We start from the raw sequence: 18,717 nt of genomic DNA on the forward strand, positions 1-18,717 counted from the left end.
TAAGAGAGATATGTCTGGAATGTGCTCCTGTATTTGGTTGCCATGCTGCTTCGTCGGTTTCCCATTCCCCACACCTAAGGCAGCTCGAGAGCAGGCCAGGGATGTTTTGTGAGTTGACAGTGTGCTATGCTGGTTTGTGGAGTTATATTGGGAGCTAGAGATTCTCAAGTCAGAGATTTCATTTTGTTAACAACCAATGATCAGTGAGTTCCTTGCCTGAAAAACAAAAAGCAATTAACATATTGGAAAGCAACATCAAGGGGACATAATCAAATGTTGAAGTGCCTCCATCTTTTTTTTCAATAAAATAATAGTTCTTAGATTACCATGCCCACTGAGGACTTGGCTGAAGTTTCACTAGGGATCTGAGCAAAATATTTCCTTCTCATAGCTGGAAATAGCACCTGGGCAGGATTCTGACCCTATTTGGTATGTTGCTAGAGAAGCTCTTTTGCTTTGGAGCTGTAAATGTGTCAAGCTAACCCTTGATTAACCATGGTTTAATGATTATCCCCAAGTGACTGGATCACCACTTAACCAGATCCACCTGAGTTGGATGGGTGCCTGTTACTGCTAATTCAGGCATCCCTCTAAAGGTCTAGATCAGAGGTGTGAAACTCATGGCCCATGGGCCAGATGCGTCACATGCTGGCCATGCCCACCCCCGGTTTAGCGAGGGGGGGCAGTCCCGATATATCACATGGCGATGTGATGATGTGAGTTTGACACCCCTGGTCTAGATGTATTGATTCAAGGGGCTTCCTTTGATGTAGGTAGGTTGGATTGCACTCTCAATATGGAACACCAATCTTCTCCTGTTAGTTTCTGTTTGTTATCTTGGCTTCTTTCTTGGGAAATTTTGCAACAGGGCTATCTGGCAGCTGGGGAATTAGCTCAAATGGTAGAGCACTTGCTTAGCATGCAAGAGGTAGCAGGATCAATGCCTGCATTCTCCAACCATTCTCCTTTATTTTGCCCCATCCCTAGAAAGCCCTTCAACAGTGTCTGCATCTCCCCCAAAGTGGTGCTTCTAAGTTGCTGAGAAATATAACTTAATGCTGGGTGACCGCTTAGCCTGAAGAGATGATGGCTTCAGTTAAGAGCTTTAGCTTTTAATCAATGTAGCTGTGTTTGTAGAGTAGAGATACAGATAAAGGGAAAGCTCCAAAGAAATGTGTGTTGTTAATATGGGCAGGATCCAACATGTGTGGATCAGGGGTGAAATGCTATCAGTTCACACCGGTTCGGGCAAACCGGTAGTGATAAAAGCACTACCGGTTCAGGCAAACCAGTAGTAAAAAAAACCTACCAGTTCATACCCCCTCACTTTTCTACTTATTTTATTAAGCCTTCTTTTTCTGCATGCAATGCACGTTTGGCGCACACCATGAATATGTGGACAGCGGCAATGTGTGGTGGCAATCCATGGAGGATTTCACCACTGGTGTGGATAGTGCTTACCAGACACAGCAAATCCGGACTCCTTTCATTTTGGAACAAGAGTGTCTGTAAAGCAGACTTCTGAATCCTGTAATCCTGGAGTCAGAGATGGATGAAGGTTCTACCCACACTGGAAAGGAACCCATTCGCTTCTGTTGGAAGAAATGTCCATCTGGGTTTAGTTCCAAGAGGGGAGAAAGACATTGGAAACAAGGAGTCTGCTTGGAAAGCTGGTTTAATGGAGCAGAACTATTAAGCACATGGTCCTGGTGCAATTGAACACATGGAGTAGAGAGTGAGTGCTATTTATAGCCTCTCTTGGGCTTTGAACTTGAGCTTCCTGTTCCTGTGGTAAGGGCAGGTATTCTATTGGCTGTCAGGCTCCCAGGGGGCTATGTGGCGCTCACAGCTAACCTTCTAGGCTGACTGTGTCCCAGGTTTGGTTAAATGGGTGATGATGTAATGAAGAGGCTTCAGGGGTGGGTTCTACTTACCTTTACTACAGGTTCGCAGCGGGGCCACGCGCATGTGCAGAAGCGTTTTGGTGATGTCGGGGTCGGTGGGCAGGGCCTCCTGACAGTTTTACTACTGGTTCTATAGAACCGGTGCAAACCGGGGGCAACCCACCACTGAGAGGCTTGTGTTCTGAAAGGGTGTTGGGCAATTCCTCTTATGACTTAATGGTTTTGTCCTGGTTTGGTTCTTGAGTGAGGACTAATCCTATCACCCTGGAGCTGAAGGCTTTTTGTCTTGTAGATAGAATGGCCCAGTCTTTCTGGGGCTATTAACAAAGGTGGGGGCTGCTTTCCAAGAGCATTTTTCCTTTTCTCATCCAGGGACGTATAATATTCTGCCTTTTTAATATTTTCTATAATATTTCATTCTTCTAAGAGGGGTGGCTGCTAACTTTTTTCACTTCAGCGAGCATTTCAGTGTTTGCCATTGAAAAGGGGGTGTGTGGAAAGATAAGCAGAAAGTAAATGATCAAACTAACGATTGCAACATTCTCTTTTACACCCTCGTTACAAGGGTTGTTGCTTTGCTTTCTGTTTTAAAACCCATCTGTAGAAGGTTTCTGTACCAAGTCAGACTCTAAGATTATACTGGACTCTCCCACGTGCACCCTTGTTTAATGAAGTTACTAGTTTTTTATTGCTTTTTTATTGTTTTAATTGTTTTTAACCTGTAAAAATGAAGTGTTTTAATGCTGTGTGTGTCCAGCCATATGCTAAATAAATAAACTAGTTACTAGTTACAAGGAGGACCTATTTGGTGGTGGCCCCAGCCCTTAGTTGTGTGCTCTTCTAGACAGAATCACCTTTTGTTCTTTTGTACAAAATGTTTTTTTAAAGAAAAAACAGATTTAAAAAAAAAAAACGCTTTTCTATGTTTGTATTGTTTGATATTGCAGCTAGCTTGATCTTGCTTTTTGCTCCTGTGCTCTTAATTTCATTTAATTTTTAAAATACCTGTCACTCCAGAAAAATTTAGACAACAAAAAATGTGCAATCTCACATGATGAAATTTGCTTCAGGATGCTGTATCAGCTTACTAGGGAGAATATTGATTCAGTCCTGGCATTATTCCCCTCTCTGTTTTGGGACTTATTTTCTTTCTCAAATGAAGGTGAATATACGTTTCCCAGGATAATGTGGCCAGATCCAATCTGGGTTGGTCTCTGGGACCAGAGATTTTGTCTTCCGAGCTTTCAGACTCATTTTTATTTATTTTATTTTATTTTATTTTATTTCGAATTTATATACCGCATCTTCTCCCAAGGGACTCAGGGCGGTGTACAGCCAGATAAAAACATACAATACAAACATTAAAAACAATTAAAAGGATATATATTAATTTGGCCCCAATTTAAGATAACAAACCAATTAAAAAATATTTAAAAATATATTAAAAAATATGTTAAGCCAGCTTGGCTTGCTGAAAAAAGAAAGGGCACGGCAGAAGGCACTGAGGTGGCTTCCGCTGGAGCCCATCTTCAGGGAACTTCTCTCTAGCAGAATGTGTGCTGTTCTGTGTGTGGTATTTATAGTGCCTGTTGTAAGTGGCTTTTTAGATGTTGATGGCTGGTTGTTAAGTAGTTGGCTATCGTTTGCTTGTGCTGCCCAACCCTCGCCTTCGAAGTACTTAATAGGCTGGTGGTAAATCAACACTCCTATTGACTGATGAGGGGCCTGTTTCCCAGCCTTTTTTTTCCTCCTTTCTCATTATATTCTGGAATCTTTTTTGTTTCAAGTGTAGGAAGTTAAAACCCGCCCCTCTCCTAGAAAATGAAATATTTAAGGAAATATTAAAAGGGCAGAATATTTCCCCTAAAAGGGAGGCAGAAACTCAGCTCCCCCCCCCACCCTTTGTCAATGGGCCATTAAGGCCTGTGCCAGTCTATTCTACATAACAAAGATCTACCTCCTTCAGGCAGAGCCATTTAATTGCCCTTCATTGTATCACCCAGCAAGATTCAACCAAACTTAACACAGAGGCAACCTAAAAAGCTAGCTATGACCTCTGACAGCAACCAATCAGGATACTCTTCCTGTGCCCCAGGAAGTTCAAAGCTAGAAGAGGGTATAAAACCCAGAGATTCTCAGCATCTCTTCCCTTTTTTTGCCCAGAACCTCAAAACCATGTGGTTCTGTCCATCATTAAAAACCAGGTTAAAGATTGTATGATAAAATGGGCGCAAAATTTTGCAGAACCAGTTATGATGGAAATGTGGGAAAAAATTTGGGTTCAGAATGTTAAATTTACGCAATCACAGAATTTGAGGGAAATTTTTTATAAAATGTTTTATAGGTGGCATTTAGATCCTAAGAAATTGTCGTGTATGTATCCTAATGTTCAACCAAAATGTTGGAGATGTGATTGTTTAGATGCTACATATTATCATATATGGTGGACTTGCAAGAAAGTGAAGGCTTTCTGGATAAAAATTTGGTGGGTTATGCAAAATGTTCTGAAGAAAAAACTCCAATTTTCTCCTCAGTTGTTCTTATTGGGCATAGTTAAGGATTTTTCAAGGGGTGAGATAAAATTGATATTATATATGGTGACAGCAGCTAGGTTACTGATTGGTCAATATTGGAAAAGGGATGTTTTGCCTACTATCGAAGAATGGACTTTGAAGGTGGCCAGTTTTGCAGAAATGGCGAAGATATCAGCATACTTAAAAGACCGGACTCAAGAGACTTATGCATGGGAGTGGAAGAAATGGATAGACTATGTGCAGAACAAATACCAAACTAGGAAGTACCAGATAATTTTTACTTGAATGTTGTGTAGAAATATAGAAGTATATAGGGGGTAGAATAGTTCAATGTTATGTAGAAATGTATAGTACACAGGGAGTAGAATAGATGTGTGGTAAAGTATGATGACACAATACGATTTGGATTTGGATTTCACCTTGGGGAAGTCATGGGAGGAGGGGAGGGTTAGGGAGGGTTAGGGAGGGAAAGTGGGGGGGAAATGGGGAAAAATTTGTATTTGTAAAATTTTTTCAATTAAAAAAAAAAAGCCATCTTTCCAAACCGCCACCATGTTTCCAGTGTCTTTCTCCCCACTTGGAACTGAACCCAGATGGACATTTCTTCCAACACAAGTAAGATAGCAGAGATGGTGGAACAGGTTAAGTGTGGAAAATTTCCACCCCTGTTATAATCTGAGGGGACTCCCAAACTTTCTCCTTTTCCTGTGGAAACAGTGGGAGAAAGCAAACTTTCTACCGTAGCAACCTCCCAATTCTACTTTACAGGATCACTTTTCAAAATACATCCCCAAAACCTGGATTAGTAGCAGTACTTGGGTCAAAGTGACTTGAATATTGACTCATTGCAAGCAGAATAGGAGATGTTGTAAGAAAAGCACATGACATTTTTGGCAGCACCATGAGAAGTTTCAAACAACAATGGGCATCGCCAGGGATCAGAAAACAAATTCTATGAAGAAAGATGGAAGGACTTGGGACATGGGAAGAAATATCCATCTGGTTCAGTTTCAAGCTGGGAGAAAGACACTGGAAACATGGAAGCTGATTGGAAAGATGGTTTATTGATGAAGCAGAACCCCATAGGTTTGTGGTTCTGGGCAGCTGACAAAATGGAGTTGGAGGGGGAGTTATACTTTCTTTGGGCTTTGCACTTGAGCTTCCTGTTCCTGTGCAAGAACATGTCTTCTATTGGCCATTGTCAGAGTCCTATGGGGTCCTGAAGGGGTTATGTAGGAGTCATAGCTGACTCTATAGGCAAAAGAGGAAATGCAAATCCTAGGTGTTTGTCTGAGCTAAGTTTGTTTGAAGTTTGGACTGCTCAGTGGGTGGTGCAATGAAAGGGCTTTGAGCTGCTTTGGGCTGCTTCTAATCCTACCATTCTGCCTTTGTTTCAGAATATCTTGTCTTGAATGCATTACCAAATCTGCATTTCTAAAAGGTGGCCTCCTCAGTTTCTGCAGGGAGACTAGGGCTGGTTTCTGAATAGGCCGGACCAATCTTTCTTAATGGGTATAAAATATCTGCTGGGGGCTATTAAGAAGACTGAGTCTGCTTCCTGCCTCTAAAAAAACACATGTTTCTCCATTTCTCATTTAGGGAAATGTAATATTCTGTCTTTTTAAAATATTCCTCAAAATATTTCATCCTTCTCTGGGGGCGAGGGGTGGCTTTCCACAATATAATATTGAGAAAAACAACAAGAGATAAACTTCTGAAGGTGGCTCTCCGAGAAGCTCAAGACCTGTTTGTTTTGAGAGTGAAACCTACTGATGGAGAGTGAAGTTTATTTATTTATTTATTTATTCGATTTATATGCCGCCCTTCTCCGGAGACTCAGGGCGGCTTGTAATGTGTTAAGCAATAGCCTTCATACTTTTGTATATACCTGCTTAGTAGGGCTTTCGGCCCTCCCCTAAGCAGTGTTCTTTTTTATACAAAGTCAGCTTATTGCCCCCACAAACCGGGTCCTCATTTTACCTACCTCGAAAGGATGGAAGGCTTTTATTTCATTCTCTAGAGGGGAAGGCTTCCTATAGTGGGCAGCCAAACCTTGGATATGCTTTGGTGCAGAGAACAGCAACAAAAATGATTAGGGGACTGGAGGCTAAAACATATGAAGAACGGTTGCAGGAACTGGGTATGTCTAGTTTAATGAAAAGAAGGACTAGGGGAGACATGATAGCAGTGTTCCAATATCTCAGGGGCTGCCACAAAGAAGAGGGAGTCAAGCTATTCTCCAAAGCACCTGAAGGCAGGACAAGAAGCAATGGATGGAAGATAATCAAGGAGAGAAGCAACTTAGAACTAAGGAGAAATTTCCTGACAGTTAGAACAATTAAAAAGTGGAATGACTTGACTCCTGAAGTTGTGAATGCTCCAACACTGGAAGTTTTTAAGAAGATATTGGATAACCATTTGTCTGAAGTGGTGTAGTGTTTCCTGTCTAAGCAGGGGGTTGGACTAGAAGACCTCCAAGGTCCCTTCCAACTCTGTTATTCTGATGGGTGTTATTCTGCTTTCATTTGGATTTCTCTTCTGGGCAAGACTTCTTTTCCTGCTATTTAATTGGAAGAATGAGCAACCATGGTTTTTTTTTTCTTTGCAGAATCGCAGACAAATGTTCCACTGGCCCAATGTTTTTAGGGGTGGATCCTGTGGAAATGACATAAAGGGCACCGTGTACAAAGTTATTGATTTGTTTGCCAACTCATGGGACTTTGTTTGGCTGCAGTATCTGTCTCTTTTCACTCCCAAAAGACAACATACGCATGCATCTTTGTCCCATGCTTTATTGGCTGATCTTGGAAGTTTGGTGAACGCACAGTAGAAACCCAATCCCGCATTGAATTCCTGCTGTTTATTCCTTTTTTTTTCCTTTTTCTTTTTTTCTTTTTTTTTTGCTTGTTAATATTGGCTTGGGACATTTCCACTTGAGAGATCTAAAAAAAAACAGGATGAATCTGATTTTTCTACTCGGCTTCCCGGCTCTGCTCCTCTACAGCACTGGTAGGTGTTTTAACTTTAGAGATGTACAATTTGAATTTAAAGCTGAAAGGTGCGAAAACTCTTGTAGGAGCGTGTTCGCTGAGCACCTAGCTTTGAGAAGGCCTCCTGTCTTCTAATAAGAACAACAAGACACAAGGACAGCTTTTTCCCCCCCAATGTCATCACTCTGCTAAACAACTAATTCCCACAACACTGTCAAATTAGCTACTAAGACAGTATCACTATTCTTCTTCTCATCCTTACTAGTACCTATCTCTTCCCACTCATGGCTATATCCATGTTGCTGATATCTTTACCACCTATATTGTTTTTATTGTTTCCTAGTAAGATTTTATTGCTTATTTGTTCCCTATGATTATCATTAAGTGTTGTACCTTATGATTCTTGATGAATGTATCTTTTCTTTTATGTATACTGAGAGCGTATGCACCAAAGACAAATTCCTTGTGTGTCCAATCACGAATTGGACAATAAAGAATTCTATTCTATTCTAAAAAAAATCTATTCTATTCTATTCTATTCTATTCTATTCTATTCTATTCTATTCTATTCTACTCTACTCTACTCTACTCTACTCTACTCTACTCTACTCTACTCTACTCTACTCTACTCTACTCCACTCCACTCCACTCCACTCCACTCCACTCCACTCCACTCCACTCCACTCCACTCCACTCCACTCCATTCCATTCCATTCCATTCCATCAGGGAATGGATGGAAGGGTAGAAACATCAGGCATTCAGTCAGTAAAATGGTCGGTTGTCAGGACTTAAAATGGTGCTGATTGGCAGGAAACTGGAAAAACTCACCATGCAGAAATTGATAGATTAACTGGTATGCCTAATTCTGCAGAGCACACACACAGAGAGATTCCAGGAAACCTCATCCATATTCAGATGTTTATTTTTCCAGAATTCATGATAGGGGGAAGATGACTTAGGTAGTCTACTCTTCACCCACCTGATTCTTCTGGGTAGATACATAACACCTCAGGACTTACTGTTCTCCAATCCTGTTCAAGACATTCCTTCCTTGGGACAACCCCATTCCATAGCCTGCATTTCCCAGAGAATGAAGTAGAGTCTGATCCATCTGCACTTGCCCTCTGCAATGTCTGAATTGCTCCAAAGAGACTTGTTCCTATTTTAAGCAGTTGGAAGCCTCGGCTTTTCTTGACCTGCCCCCCAGCCAAATCATTTGACTGGGGTTAAGGATGATTTGAGTTGCAAAACTTCTTCAGTTTTTGAGGGTGGAGAATGGGGATTAAATGCAAAAATGGCAGCCCTCTTTCTGATTTTTGTTGTCTACAGGACAAGCCAGGGTACAACAGAAGGCTTAAGGCTTCCCCCATTTTCCAGCTGCTTGCTTACTAAAATTGATTTCTGTTCTTGGTGCCTTTTAAAAGCTTCACTGGCTGTTTTTAAAGGGGCTCCTAGAGCAGAAATCCGTTATCTTCATTGTAATTTTAAAAAATCTTTGCAAAGATGAAACTGAATTTCCCCAAAGTAATCTGTAGAAGGTGGAGATTTAATCCTCCCTACATGCACGGTGGTTGTAACTGATTGGTTTTCAACTATGAAAAAGATAAATAAAAGAGCTGCACCTGATATATTTTATTCACTGTCTTATTTTTGGCTGAACAATATGGGTTGCCCGGTTATACTTTGCACTCGTTTCTTCTTGAAAATATGAAAATTGTCATTGGATTTGGTTAGCCGTTATATTTTATATGCATTTTCTAATTTAGGGTTTTTATTTCATTTAGGGGCACAAAATTGTGTCTGGTTTTGCAGTAGTTGCCGTACAATCAAACCTTTCCCTCTCTATTTGTGGCAAATTTCTGTCTACTTCAAAAACATCGAAATAGGGCTATGGCCATCCATGAGATATAAAGCATTGCTGGGAAGCAGAAATGTTCTCAAGTCTGCTAAGGGGGGTGGGTTTATTTATTTATTATTTATTTATTTATTTTATTTCTATACCGCCCTTCTCCTGAAGGACTCAGGGCGGTGTACAGCCTGATTAAAAGCACAAAGACAGACAAAATTTAAAAATTATTAAAATTATTAAATGATAAGCTCAATTTAAAACCCCAGATTTAAAATCCCATTTTTAAAAACCAATTAAAATCTTTACCTTGATAGTCCAGCCTGGCAGAACAACAAGGTTTTGAGGGTTGGATTAGATGACCTACAAGGTCCCTTCCAACTCTTTTAATCTGTAATCTAATCAGGAAGAGAAATAGATTTCTCACAAAATGCGTCTGCTTAGGGAAAATTCCTGTACTTGCAAATCAGTTCTTGCTTCTTATTCAAATTTGAGCAAAACCACTTCAGGTGCTCCATGCCTTTGTTTGCGGAGTTCGTGTCCCTTTAACACTCTTCTCTTCTCTGTCAGCCCAAGGTATCTTCTGTAGATTCTGTGGTTCTGGAAATGGCAAAGTTTGCTATGACAAAGAAGAGATCTGTAAGACTTACTCTGGACAATGTTACACATATGCAAGTTATCGCGGTAAGATGCAAGGATGAAAATCACGCAATAAGGGAAAGAAAGCCAGCCAGATATGGGGATGTGAATACAATTTAGTACAGGCGAGAATCTTGGATGGTGGTTTTTGATATTTTAAGAATGGTATTCTGTTTAGGTTTGTCTAGGCCAGGGGTGGGCAATTGTGGCCCTTTTACAACCTGTGGACTTCAACTCCCAGAATTCAGGGAGACAGCTTGGCTGTCCCAGGAATTCTGGGAGTTGATCCACAGGTTGTAAAAGAGCCACAATTGCCCACCCCTGGTCTAGACCAGCGGTGGCGAACTTATGGCACATGTGCCAGAATTGGCACGTAGAGCCCTCTCTCTGTGGGCACACGAGCCGTCGCCCCAGGTCTGCCACGCATCTGCGCATGCCTCCAGCCGGCCAGCTCATCTTTGTGTCTCTGTCGCACATGCTCAGGGGGCAGAGCCCATAAAGGTTGCATGCACGCGGGGTTGGGGAGCATGCGGGGGCATGCACATGCGCAGGGGTGGGGCACATGAGAGGGAGCATATGTGCATGCAGGGGTGGGACACATGAGGGGGTAACTTGCATGTGTGGGGGGCAGGGCACATGCCGGGGGCTGCGCGCGCATTGCATTTTGGGGGTTTGTGCGCATGCAAGCTTTGGACACTCAGTCAGGAAAAGGTTAGCCATCACTGGTCTAAACTGACCAATGGTTTTCCAAATGGAGAATGTGAAGACCACTTGATTCCACACATCGCAGAGTCATCGTTATTCTTTGCTTCCTCCTGTTCAATGTTGCCTAAATTCATCTTGTCCAAACTTACAGATCTACAGTCCCCTCTTCTAGGTGGCACGCGAGGCCTACAACTTGTTCCATTATCACAGAGGTCTTCAAACTTGGCAGCTTTAAGACTTGTGGACTTCAACTCTCAGAATTCTCCAGCCAGCTATGCTGGGGAGTTGAATTCTGGGAGTTGAAGTCCACAAGTCTTAAAGCTGCCAAGTTTGAAGACCTCTTCATTATCATCTGCACCTAAATTGACCCTCCTTGTTGAAAGCAGAGGTCAAACATGATGCAGACCTGGTCTAAAGCAGAAGTTGGCAGACTGATTCCTTCTTAATCAGCAGCCAATGTGGACAAGTGGCCAAAGATTATGAGAGCTGTTGTCCAAAAGATATGGAGGTTGCTGACTCCTCTTGGATAGATAAGAGATGGGCATTATTGTTATTGTAGCTGGTGGGATACGTGCGGCAAATGTTAAAATTAGCCAGATTTCAGAGAATGTTCCTTGCTGATCCACTGAAAGCATTAAAAAAAAAAAACAAAAAAAAACCAAAGTTGGGAATTGAAATCTGAGCAGCAATATGTACACATTGAACTCCCATGGTAAGAACTGCAATGGTCTTGGGGGCTCTAAAATGGGATTTGGGGAGCTTGTTGCTTAATTTCTGGTGTAAACACTCTCACAGACAGTATTTCATGCTTTCCTTTTCCTTTCTTTTTCTTTTCATGTCGAGAGGGTACCATTTTTTTTTATTGTGAGATCCTGCTTTTATTTTGTACAATTCAAGACAGTGTAACACCCCGAGTGGGATGGCCTGAGACAGAGTAATTATCTCCGGACACCAGCCAGCTTCCATTATTAAGGAAGAACTAGAACTTACTTTCTCCTGGTTTCTGGTTCATCACCTTGAATCAAGATGGCTCTCATGTTGAGCTGCACTTAGAACCACTTTATCGGGTGCACATCTTCACATGTGTGTTATTAAATTTCAATCCCACAATTTGTTTTGTACAACTCAAGAGGATGTTGTTACGGGGTTATGTCTGCAGTCTTGGCAGGATTGGTTTGGGATGGGTTCCCTGGCTCTCGAGGAGCTGCCAAATATGTATCTTTCAAAAATAAAATTTTTGAGAGGTCTGAAATAAGTCTCTAAAGCGTCTAGAATAACTTTGGTATCTCTTTCTTGCTCCACAGAAAGGGTTAAATTGTGTCTGTAGATATGGAGGCATTCACTGCCCATCAATCTCCTTAATGTGGCGGCTTGAACTGCTGCCAACTTCTCTTCCAAGCCTGTAGCTAAGGCATAATCTTCAAACTCTGCCCCGAACACATTTCAATTGCTACTGCAGTCTCCACTCACCCTCATAGGCTCAGGCAGAGGTATACTGTTAGCAGCTGCCATACTTCCACTGCTTAGCTTTCGGGAGTATGCTTCAAATGTGTCCGGAAGACACGGATTTAAGCTTCTGACACCATGTTTCAGGTAGGTTTAATCATCCATAAAAAAGCCCTTAACAAACCATCATTACAGCTATATATCTACATATGACAGGAACCGGAAATACCTCACAGACGCAGCTGAAGGCAGCTCCTCGAGAGCCAGGGAACACATCCCACACCAATCCTGCCAAGACTGCAGACATAACCCCGTAACAGGTGTATGTAATGATGTTCCTAGCATCCACTTTCCCCACAATAACAACAACTCTATGGTGACCTGAGAGGTGGGCAGATCTTCTGGTCATCCAACCAGACTTTGTGTCCAAAGAAGAATTGCAATTCATGGTCACCTAGTTCCTAGTTCACCACCTCCGCCCAACAGGCTTCATCTATCTATCTTCTCTGATCCCCTCCTCCTGCCACACTAAAAGGGCAGCCCCACCCACAGAGAAAAGTACAGCCAACAAAGCTTGGTGTTTGTTCATTGGAGAGCTTGTAAACTTTTCAAGGCTGTGTCCTTACTTGGCAAGAGTTACTCAGCCAAAGAGATTGCAGGGACGCTAATAAGTAACAGAGAGATGCGAGGGGATTCCATTGTGTGCGAGTCTTCAAAACATTCTCCCATGTTGTTCTGTATATTTAAATTTTAATGGTTATTTATGGTGTGTTTTTACTGCAAATACCACAGCAAAGCTGGCTCTGGAATTCTGGGAGTCGAAGTCCACAAGTGTTCTGTCCCCCTTCCCCACACAGGCAAACACACAACCAGGCACGCCTGCCAAGATTTTATTAAGCAATCAGACTAGAAACTCTTGCAGATAAGAGTTTTGGCAGTAAACTGCGAAATGCTTGCCAAGTCAGTTTTCACTCACAGTCAGCAAGAGAGAGTTTCTCCTCAGTCCAGTTCAAAAAGTAATCCACAAAGCCAGAATTGGCCAAGTTCCAATCCAAATCCAAAATATGCACAAGCCAGATTTTAGGTAACGTGATGTGACTCAGGTTTTTAACTTTAACCGTCACAAAGCCTGAAGAGCAATCACACCCACTTTTATTCCTTGCGGGGTATGGCTCAGTGACTCAGCTCAATCTCTGATCCTCCCACACCTCTTTTGTTGCTGTGCACGCTTCTCCCTCCGACACTGCCTGGGATCAAGCCAGGATTCATTATCCTCGCTCCCTATCTGTTGTTGTTCCGATTTGCTTTCCTCCTGGCATATCCCAGGCTGTTCCTCTTGGCCTTCGGATGGAACCTGAGGCATTGCCAGAGAGGAGGGTCTGGGAGAGGGAGGCTTTATCAGTTCCTCCCCATCACCTTCTGAGTCCTCTTCCTCTGTTAGGACAGGCTCGGGAGTCGGGGTCACAACAACAGGTCTTAAAGTTGCCAAGGTTGGAGACCGCTGTACTAGATCACTCTATTCCATCACTTATATCAAGCTTAGAAACCAGTTGTTCAGGATACTGGAACAGTCATACCCATTGGCTCCAAGCAGCACAGCCAATGCAGAGAGCAGTTGATCCGATACGTCACGTAGACAGCAAGTTCCTTCTTTCCTCGCCATATATTGTTTTTTCTTTTCTTTTTTTTAAGGTACCCATTTCACATATTCTTCTCTTTCCCCTTGCAGATGGTGAGCTCTACTATGCAAGGTATACCTGTATCTATAGCAGACTTGGAGATTGGTTGTGCAACAAAACAACGAAGGCGGGTCCATATGTTCGCGTTTCAACCTGTTGCACCACTGACAAATGCAATGGAGAAATACCACCTTTTCCTCAGAATTGGAATTAGAGAAAGTTGGTAAGTATTGTGGCTGATGTTCTCTTATGTAGGAAGTTAGCGCCCACCCCACTCCTAGAAAAATGAAATATTCTAGGAAACATTAAAAAGGCAGAATATTATACCTCCCTGGATGAGAAATGGAGAAACATGTTTTTTTAGGCAGGAAGCAGACTCACTCTTAATAGCTCCTACCCTCCTCAATAGCTCACAACAGATTTAAGCACTTAAGAGATAAAGAGATAGCTAGGTCTATTCATAAGCAAATGCCCTCACCCAAGATCCAACAAAGATAGGATCAGCCCTCTACCCATCTAGGAGCAGAACTCACCACATGGTACCTGGGGAGATAGTCTCACCCAGGAAGGCTCAACCAAGCTTGGGACTCAGGACAGACTACAGAGTTGCTCCTGCATGGCCCCATGGGAGTCATTCTGACAACCAATCAAAATAGAAGCTCAATTTCAAAGCCCAACAGAGGGCATAATCCCAAGGCATTCTCAGCATCTTGGCCCTTTTTCTGCTCAGGAACTCAAGCCATATGATCCTGTTCAGGAACTCAAGCCATGTGATCCTGTTCATCAGTAAACCTTCTTTCCAAGCAACTTTCATGAATCCAGTGTCTTTTTCCCCACTTGAAACTGAACCCAGAAGGATATTTCTTCCAACACCGTGACTCCTCAGAAATCTTTTTTTTTTCCCATCTGCAGAATTTGCCAAGAGCATCGAATATCTACAACGTTAGTCTCTAATCTGTATCTTGTTTCTCTTTTAATCCAGGGATTAGCAATGGGGGCCCTTTCCAGATTTTATTGAATGCCACTTCGAAACATCCTTCTGAGCAAAGGATGTGGGAACTTGCCATCCAACAACATTTGGAGGGATCACACGCTGCTCATCCTTGATTTAATGAAACTTATTCCTGAAGACACCTGCAGGGGATTGCAGCCTACATGGTGTATAATACATATATAAAAGAAATTCCATGACGACTCATTGTACATAATAATTGCTCTGCTTAGCTCATGTTGGTGATTTGGTGCAGTGATAAAAAATTGGAAATGGAACCCTCTCCACGTTGTTTATATTCTTCTTGTAAGTTGCATGCTCAGAACATACCTGCAAAATCAATTTGATGTGTATTTCAGTTACCTTTTCATCTTCTTGTCTGTTGTTCCGGATGTGACTAGAACAACATACCTGAATCAACCTGAGCAACTATTCTCGAGAAGATTGATTATTCTTGTAGCCCATCAAATAACATCTCCTTCATGCCTCTTTAAGCAGATATGGGGGGTGGGGGTGGAATCATTGAGGTATTTAGTATTTTAGTATTTATTAGTTTGTCAAACATGTATAAGATAGCAGGTATGAATATAAACATGGATGTGAACGAAAGAAATGAATGCAAGTAAATGGGGACAGCAGGACAGGGACAGTAGGCATGCTGGTGCATTTATGCACGCCCCATTTACGGACCTCTTAGGAATGGGGTGAGGTCCACGGTAGACAGTTTAAGGTTGAAGCTGTGAGAGTTCGAGGATGTAACATCAGTCTCAGGTAGAGCATTCCAGATGTTGACCACTCTGTTGCTGAAGTCGTACTTTCTGCAATCAAGTTTGGAGAGGTTTACCTTGACTTTGTACCGATTGTTTGTCCGTGTATTATTGAGCTTGAAGCTGAAGAACAGGTAAATTGACAGGTAAGACATTGTAACAGATAATTTTGTGTACTATGTTTAGATCATACCACAGGCGGCGCAGTTCCAGATTGTCCAAGCCCAAAATTTCAACTTTGGTGGCATAGGGAATTCTATTGTGAGTAGAGGAGTAAAGTGCTCTTCTTATGAAGTACCTCTGGACCCGCTCAATCATATTAATGTCCAATATACAGTGTGGATTCCAGGCAGATGAGCTGTATTTGAGAATTGGTCTGGCAAAGGTTTTGTATGCCCTAGTTAGCAGTACAATGTTACCAGAGAAGAAGCTTCACAAAATGAGTTACTCCAAATTAACCATGCCCCAATATAAGTAGGCTTCAGTCGAAGCATGTCCATCAAGCTCCTGGAATTAACTCTTCAAATAGGTTTTTCCTCTCTGTGGCAGGGAATTGCCCAAACCAATGAACCAAGTGAACCAAAAGCTCCATCTTAATAGGCAATGATGTGTCCAGGGTAAAGGGCTGATGGTAATATTCTCCCAGCTCCATATCATGTATAACCATTCGAGTTACAATGAAAAATTTTAGCTCAAAAACTAAAACATTAGGACCTAGGAGTTCTCATCTCAAACGATCTAAACCCCAGAGCCCACTGTAACAGCATTGCCAAAAAGGCATTAAGAGTTGTTAACCTAATTCCAGACATAAGCTGCTCACCCAAAATATTTCCAGAGAGGCTTTCTGAATGTTGTTGATTAAGCGCCGGCAGTTCAGTATTGATTCTTAGTAACCACGTAGGTAGACATTCTCTATGATCATCTGCCCCTTACTTGGTCCTTCAGCTCTCCCAAGATTTCCTCCATCATCACTGTAACAAGAGTCCATCCATTTGCTGCTCTTCTCCTCCTTCTTTCCACCATTTCCAGCTTTAGCACCTTCACCAGATGGCCAGGTCTTCACATAATGTGTCCAAAGTCAGACTGAGCCTGGTCATTGTGCTGATATTTGCATGATTATATTATGATGGTGTGCTTGCTTTATGATTGTTGTGATGTATTTCTTTTGATGACTGCATTATTATTGGTGTATTTGTATGTTGCTGTTAATGAGTATTAGAGGTGATCAACACATCTTTCTCTCTAAAAATATATCTCAAAGAAAGGAGGAGCAAGAAATTGCCTGTTCCACCAGGAAGGAAATTGTCCAGTGATTTAGATGGACAAGGAATGAAGGTTGAAGAACTAAGAGGAAAAAGCACAGAGTTCAATTGGGTGATGTGGAGTTAACAATGTCCAAGAAGAGAGACTGAGAAGTGAAGAAGAGAGTGAGAGGAACTGCTACATAAGATACATCTATAGCTGAGGAAATTTGGGGAAAGTGGAGAGAGAAATTAGTTTGTTCAAATATATTCTGTGCTTTTGAGTGTGGGACACTCTTGAGATTGCTGAGTCTGTTCTGTTCAAAATACAACCACAAAAAAAAGCTTTCTATAGAACAAATGAACATTCATCTTAAAGTGATTTTGGTTTTGAATCTTGTTCAGAAAGCAAACAGTGGGAAGCGGAAAAGAAGAGAGAGGGGAAATAGAGAGGGGAGAAGAGAAGGAGAGAGGAAAGTAGAGGGAAGAAGAGGAGAAGGAAGGAGGGAAGTAGAGCAAAAGAGAGGGGAGAAGGGAAGAGAGGGAGAAGAAAGAAGAGGAAAGGAGATGGATTGTTGTGGTAAAATTGGGTGAAATATTGTGTACAGGAGAAAAGAAAACAGGCAATTCCGTATTTTTTCTACTTGTGGGTTATACTATTGAAATTATAATGAAAGATAATACGGTGGACATTAAAGAATACCGATTTAGATGTTATTGCACACTTGTTAATGTTTATATGAAAATAAAAAAATTTGTGTAAAAGATAGGGATGAACAATATGGAATAAGGAAAATGGAATGTAATAATTATGAATATGTTTATCGGGATTGAAATGTATGATACTCAGACAGCACACCATTCACATAATGATATGTATAAATTTTTTAAAAATAAAAACTTGATGGAAAAAAAAAAGAAAGAAAGAAAGCAAACAGTGTTTGGACAATGTTGGTCTCCAGAGGGAGCTATTCCATAAATAAAATATTACAGGAAAAAAAATCCATCCTCTCTTCAGGCTAAACTTTGTTGCATTATTTATTTATTTATTTATTTATTTATTTATTTATTTATTTATTTATTTATTATTTATTTTTCATATTTGTATACCGCCCTACTCCCAAAGGACTCAGGGCGGTGAACAGCCATAATAAATACAAATACATATAGAAGTTAAAAACTATTAAGAAACAGATTAAGTAATTTAGGCTCAAAGATTAAAAACATCCAAATTTATCTAAAGAGGTTTAAAACCCAATTTAAAAGCCAGTTTAAAAGCCAATTAAAAAGGGAGAGTTAGGCCAGACCAGCTTGTTGGAATAGAAATGTTTTCAGGGCACAGCGGAAAATGCGTAAATCTTGGATGTTTCGTAACTCCGGGGGAAGCCCGTTCCAGATGGTAGGTGCCCCCACAGAAAAGGCTCTCCCCCTGGGGGCCGTCAGTCGACATTGTTTGGCATTAAGCTGAGCTTCCCAGCAGCTAAGCACCAGCATGTGGAAAGAACCTCGGAGGAGATGCAGCAATTGGAGGAAGGACTCCCTATGGATGGAGCAAAATAAAAGAGAATGTCTGGAGAATGCAAGCATCGATCCTTCTACCTCTTGCATGCTAAGCAAGCGCTCTACCATTTGAGCTAATTCCCCAGCTGACTGATACCATTCTTGTGCAATTTCCCAAGAAAGAAAGGAGCCAAGATGACATACAGAAACTGACAGGAGAAGAGTGGTGTCCCATGCTGAGAGTGCAATCCAACCTACCTACATCAGCCCCTAGAATCAATACATCTAGACCAGAGGTGGGTTTCAGCAGGTTCTGACCAGTTCTGGAGAACTGGTAGCGGAAATTTTGAGTAGTTCAGAGAACTGGTAAATACCACCTCTGATTGGCCCCGCCCCCATCTATTCTCTGCCTTCCAAGTCCCAGCTGATCGGGAGGAAATGGGGATTTTGCAGTAACTTTCCCCTGGAGTGGGG

General features: G+C 41.7%; 1 long non-coding RNA gene and 1 other non-coding gene across 2 annotated transcripts; both read left to right on the forward strand.

Annotated features, from left to right (window-relative positions):
• Positions 1–883: 883 nt before the first annotated feature.
• On the forward strand, positions 884–956 carry TRNAA-AGC (transfer RNA alanine (anticodon AGC)). The gene has a single exon. It is a non-coding gene; the product is annotated as a tRNA-Ala (tRNA).
• A 6,207-nt stretch (positions 957–7,163) lies between these two features.
• LOC139312117 (uncharacterized) lies at positions 7,164–15,018 on the forward strand. The gene is made up of 4 exons (XR_011599972.1): positions 7,164–7,447; positions 9,846–9,959; positions 13,795–13,967; positions 14,727–15,018. It is a non-coding gene; the product is annotated as an uncharacterized lncRNA (long non-coding RNA).
• Positions 15,019–18,717: the final 3,699 nt, after the last annotated feature.

This window comes from Pituophis catenifer, unplaced genomic scaffold, assembly GCF_029215685.1.
Source record: "Pituophis catenifer annectens isolate HBS135680 unplaced genomic scaffold, rPitCat1.0.hap2 SCAF_2, whole genome shotgun sequence".
NCBI lineage: Eukaryota > Metazoa > Chordata > Lepidosauria > Squamata > Colubridae > Pituophis > Pituophis catenifer.